This window comes from Branchiostoma floridae, chromosome 18, assembly GCF_000003815.2.
Source record: "Branchiostoma floridae strain S238N-H82 chromosome 18, Bfl_VNyyK, whole genome shotgun sequence".
In the NCBI taxonomy this organism is placed as follows: Eukaryota; Metazoa; Chordata; class Leptocardii; order Amphioxiformes; family Branchiostomatidae; genus Branchiostoma; species Branchiostoma floridae.
Window position 1 is genome coordinate 15625102 of NC_049996.1, and position 6381 is coordinate 15631482.

Sequence of the window (6381 nt, forward strand, 5' to 3'; positions counted from 1 at the left end):
TGTAAGGGGTCAGGAAGACACAGTGTATGACATACATAACAATAGATTCTCCATTTTTGTTCTTTCAAATTATTAATATTAACTCTGTAAGCTCGTCTACGCATGTTTTGAGAAGAGAGAAGAAGCATGTAAACTGTAGTATATGTATAGCTTTCCGATTACTCCCTATGTACCAAACTGTCACTGCATTTAGCCCCGATGGGGCATGAATATGCTTAAAAAAATTAAGCTGATCTTTGACTTTTGCATTCTACGACATAAGTATCTGTTTTCCATTTTTAATGACATCTACTAGCGCGTATTGTTGCTGGTTTGTACCGCTTACAGTATGGTCGGAAACTTGTAGTTTTTTCCAAGACCACACGAAAATGGCCTAAGATAAGTACACAGGGTCGGGGATGAGCAACATGTCGCTGACCGTGGCTAAGCAAATATCAAGTTATCGCGAGAGATCACGAGATTCATCATACACCTGTCACGGATTATTACATCTACATTACAATTATCACATCTACATTCAACGTATGTGTTTGCTATCGGATGTTGCGCCGTTTGGCATATGCTTGTTCATTAAAAGCGTACTCTACATTGCTATATGCTTCACAGAACAACCGGTATTGTATATTTTGCTTCCCGCGGAGGTTTTCGCACCAATGAATAAAAAAATGCCATCGTTCAACCGCATCAAAACGCAAATAGAGAAATAAATGAGTACCGCAGACCGTAACAAACCCCATCAAGGTTTCATGTTACCAGTTTTTAACATCGTACACACCTGAAGTGCATACTTCAACATACCACCCACAGCCCCACGTAAGGTTTAGAAGCCTCCATTCATATAATGATTGATGAGAGGAAATTCCGTTTCACGTGGGGCGACACACAGACAGACTGTTTCTTCTCATAAACCGAGACAAGCGACAACACAGACTTTTGTTGCGAAGAATTTGGACAAGTCACGAAGTAAATGTAATATGCAACAGTGTTGCGGTAGCCTGATTAAATCTCGCTTATAGCAGCCCGCCCAACATCCGACCGGCCTCCTCTTTGCAGCGTATCTGTATCTATATAACGTTAGCCGGTACAACCACCCTTCGGCGTAACACACCAGCTTCGCAGGCACGCGACGCGGCAGCAGCTGGTTATATTACACCGAAGGACCAGTCACACCTTACTTTTGCACATCTATCTACAAGCGTTCTTCGAAACTATCCAGAGCTAGAGAAGATGCCCCCACTAGTACTAGACTGTGCTTGGTGATAACAAATTCCACCCTAGTCCTGAGAAAATACGAATTTTTGAACACATCAATCCAAGGTTGGTAACTCTGGTGACGCTACTTGAAGTTGAAGTCATGGCTGTTTCTTGTATCGTGTAGACAGCAGAGTTTGTGTTACACAGACAAGTGTGGCGGTAGACGGTTCGCGTTTCTCAGCACAGCACACCGGGTCACCCATAATCCTAAGTGTGCTGGGTTCATTAACGTATAGAGGTTTGGCGCTTGGGGCTAATATCACGATCCGAAATAAAGAATGCGATCCCTTACAAAATTCCCCCTTTGGGGCCGATCGACCCTAGGCCAACGGATCTACGGAACGACCATCCTTCCCCCACCACTGACGAAGTAATGCTATGCTCTCCCTCCCAAAACAACTGTACTCAGTGGGTGTAGTCTTCAACAAAGAAGGCGTAGCCTTTTTCTTTAGCCAGTTCTGCCCCACTGATGGTGGTTTTGACGGAGGTGTTCGAAATAGAATATTGGGTTCTATTTGTTCGATATGGCGTTCGACAGGATCGTTCCATTAGATGATGGGGGCCAAACAGCCAGGCTGCGGTACCACTTGTATCACGGGGACATGTTATATGTGGCACATACATTAGATCTGGTCCAATATGACCGGTGAAAAGTGGCCGGAATCAAGCTTTTAAATAATCAAGACCCCGCCCAAGCCACATATTGCTTCCTCTCACGCCATGGCATGGACCCTCTCCAAGAACGAAGAATTATGACCTTCCCCACCTCACACCGAAATTGATGTGCCCGGGCCTTCGGTGATGGAGAACTCCTATGGTAGCGACCAAACACACGCAAACATGCGGTCTAACACCTAACAGTGATGAACGCTATCCGGTGATCTTTTGCTCCAACATTGCTGATATACAAACCATCTGGGACCGGAAGGAGAACTGATGGCATCTTTGTTGCGCCAACTTTTACCGCGCGAGCTGAGTGAAGTGGCACGTGCCGGAACGCACGTCCGCTGATATAGCTGGTGACATGCACGTGACTGGGTGTGTGTTTGCGTCTCTGATTAGCATGAAGCCCGTCATTTAGCAAAATATCTACTTATTTTAAATTCGATGTCTCATTAAGACGTGCCCAATTAGTATGACGACAATCCATCCAGACCTCGAGTTATTACATACAGACACAGACACACGCACACACAGGCAGACAGACACAAAGACACACACGCGCGTGCGCACACACGCACGCACGCACACGCACACAAACACACACACACACACACACACACACACACACACACACATACACACACACACACACACACACACACACACACATACACACACACACACACACGCACACACCAAAGAACCACGTGTGCGTTGCTTCATAGTTGGTGACATTTATACAATGTATATTTGGATGATTTCGAACGTTTGATACACCGTATCGTCACTCGCCCTCTCTGCAATAGTTGATCATAGTTGTTGACGTATATGTACACGAGACTGAAGGTAGCTGCACATTTGCTGCCATAAATCATTATTAAACTCTGATAATGTCAAGCTCTATCAGCTATACAGAAATAAGAGAAGCCGTTGAGGGTTTGATATATGATTGTGGTGATATTCATTCCTTCAGCCGCAACGAGAAACAGGTTAGAAGGAAACTTACACCTCACTCTGACACAAAATAATAGACTACATGTTACAAACGGCCACCGGAATACTTCCGTTCACTTATCGTTCTTCAGAAACGTCAATCAAACGTTCATCTGCGTTTTCTTTAAACAAACAGTCTTGTCAAGGGACTTCCGAATGGATTAAGCGGAGAAGTGGGTATTTTCATTTTCGGCATTAAAGATCTAAACATAGGGGTTCTAAACATAGGTATCAAAATAATGACCGTATATAGATATTTTTATAACGCCATTACTGAGAAAAAAGGAAAAAACATGTAAGTATGGATTCTGCACAATTTCCCAAGCGATCCCACCCTCCGAAACGGTTAAGGTGGACTCGCCCTTGACTTGCATTTACTGAGTGGTAAACTTAAGTACAATACAACCTGATGTTTTGTGGCCCCAAACTCCTCCAATGATTGTAAGAAACTTATAATAATAATAATAATATCGGGTGTATTTATCCCATACTACAACTCCTGTATTAGTTAGATAAGCCTTAAGTTAAGTTATAACACTGTAGTCATGTAGATGCCATACTTTGTACCTCGTACAATTGTTGTGCAATAAAGTTATTATTAAACAGCACAATCGTCTATTCAACAGTTGAGTATAGATTCTGCAAAATTTTCCAGACGAAACGGTTTTAATAGGTGGACTCGCCCTTGCTTGCATTTACTGAGTGTTAAACTTAAGTACAATTTTATGGCCACAAACTCGCCAATAAAACAGTGCGACTCGACATCCTTACTACGTTATTTGGGAATCCCAAACTGCGACCCACTTCTAGCCGCCCCATAACTGCCACTAAAGTGTCCAGAGGGAGACAGGAGCCAGGCCAACCCAAATATTTGTTCTATCAACATCTGGTCGGGAAACGTCTCGACATTTGGCGGGAAAACAAAACAGACGAAAGCACAGCCTCGAAGAAAAACATTTCAGTCCGTCTGTAACCTGCCAGCCACAGAGTAAAGCTTACAAAGGCTGAACAAAGCCAAGATTTGTCACGCCAGTTGGGTCAAACACTTTGCTGATGTTTTTGTAGCGTTGGACCATTTTTCTTTCTGTACTTTTAGCAAATGGACGTTATGAAATGAAAAGAGTATTTATGCGTTTAGAATACGTTGTGTTTATCAATACAAGCTATCATTTACTTGTGTTACTTCGGAAATACAAATATAAGGTTAATTTTAAAGCTCAAAGGTATCAACTCATAAATCTTAGATATCGATGGGGTTTTCTTTATTTTTCGATTTTTAAATTTCGTTTAAAGAACCTATTAAAAATGTATTTTAAAGAACCCGCGCGGTGTCTTGGAATGGACTCTAAGAAAATTATATTTCGTACTTCGATGGAGGTTAGACATCCAGGTAATAAGATATGCCAAATAGCAATAGCTCAAGCAACTAATTTAGATATGATTTTTGAAACGGACAGACGAAAAGTTTCGTCAGCAAGACTAAAGAGACCTCGTTGGGGAGCAGGTTAATTGATATTTCACACAATTCGTACCCAGACAGACGCACAATGATCAGTCCCTTCCTTGGAGCTCCAACAATTCGTACAATTCGCTCTGTTTGCCCCCTTTAGGCGCTGGCATTCAACCGGCCACCATCAAGTCTAGTGTCTGTCACCACGGTAAGCTGTACGGGCTCTCCTGCCAAGTACGGCCCGCGCGCCCGACGCCGGGACTCTGATAGTCTGATAGCCAGGCGTCTCTAATCTCTGATTCCTTTTGTTTTGGTACCATCCATTCCAAGAAAGCGGCTAATCCAGTTAAAAGACTCGCTACTACTTTCAGTACCTTTCAGAAAGAGAATTTCTTGAAAGTATTTCCTTGCCAGATGCAAGTACGGCCCGTCGCAGGACTCTGAATAGTCTGATAGCCAAGCGTCTCTAATCTCGGACTACATTTGGTGCCATCCATTCTAAGAAAATAGTACTGATATAGATACACCAATACAGCCCAACTCCTCGGCTCTAGGACCAACATGGCCCAAGGAAGTTATAAAGCAGCCCCCTGACTTTAATAGACCCTGAATGATAAACATCTTATTAGTGATAGATATTAGTGAGATCGGGCCGGAGTCTGGTATCCAGGCTAAAAAAAAAGGAGCTATTAAATCCAGTTAGGAGGATCGCTATTATTTTCAGAAAAAAAATTATGTGAAAGCATTTCCCCCAAAAGATGCTTTCAACTTTAAGCAAATGGTCGGAAACTTTCGATTCCGAGAAATATTCGCCAAGGGGGAATAAAAAAAAAAGACAAAAATGTTTCCGACTATTTCCTTTAAAGTTTAATATTGGAAATAAAAGCTGCTTTTTTTACACTGTTATCCCCGACTGAGGCATTGATTTTCCCCGAGCTACAAGCACCTCCCCTGTAATCTACCCTGTCTGAGGGACATGGGTTCGATCCCCACGGCCCAGCGGTCGTCACGCGAAGGTCCCGACACGGCGTCTCTCAGGTGTAATTGGTCCTTTCTTGGAATTCACACTTGACTTTCCCTTTGACCTCTGATAAAAAGATCGCCTTTTAGATGCAACCCCAAGTTCAACGATCTCCCGTTACGACCTCGTTGACCAGAATGGATGTCATTGACCTTAATTTGAGTTCAGGAACCTTGTGACTTGTGAAACTACCAGAAAATATCCAGAAAGGTTCTATTGGCAAAGTCACACTATCTTTTTGACAAGGAAAATTCGAATGCCCGGTCTCGTTTACTTCAGTATAATTCATACTAAGAGTAGTGTGCAAATAATGACTCACGATAAAAAAAGATATTGCCATTCTCCCTTCTTTTTATATATACTGTTTAGTGAATAAAGACCTTTATTGCACATGGTCACAGTACTAACAAAACATGCATATAATCAGCCTCATTACTCAACACACTGGGTACCTACTGGCTGGCAAAATACATTGTACACCAGACTGTGACGGTGACCTGATATTATTATTATCAAAAGTATCACAGATGTAGTCTAACACAGAATTCTTCTTGTTGTCTCCCCTTCCCTGTACCTATGGACCGATCCCCAAACCCCGCCCCCTGTTCGATCATGGCTCTATTTCGAACACCTCCGTCAAAAATAGCCATTTCTGTCCTGCTGGCAGTTTTTTTGACGGAGGTGTTCGAAATAGAAAAGGGGGTTCTATTTGTTCGATATGGCGTTCGACAGGATCGGTCCATTAGTGCCGTGTCCCCAAGAATCCCCGGGCCCCGTGCAACAGAACACAATCCTGCACGGTGTCCAACAGCACATTCCTGCAGACTTGGGATCACGACTCTCTCACCTCCCCATGTGTCCTGTGTTAAACAATTCCGCACGCACGAGTGAGTATTGGTCACGGTCATCTTCGCTCGACCATTACTCCCGGACAGGGTTAAAAGAAACGTTATGGTGGGTCAAGGGGTGGCCATAATTTTCAACGGAAAATTTAGGGAAT

The 6381-nt window shown here is 43.1% G+C and overlaps 1 protein-coding gene across 1 annotated transcript in view; it reads right to left on the reverse strand.

Moving 5' to 3' along the window:
- The window catches only part of LOC118405836 (WD repeat-containing protein 86-like), a 28627-nt gene that overhangs the window by 13920 nt on the left and 8326 nt on the right, over nt 1-6381 (reverse strand). The gene's annotated exons all lie outside the window — the stretch shown is intronic.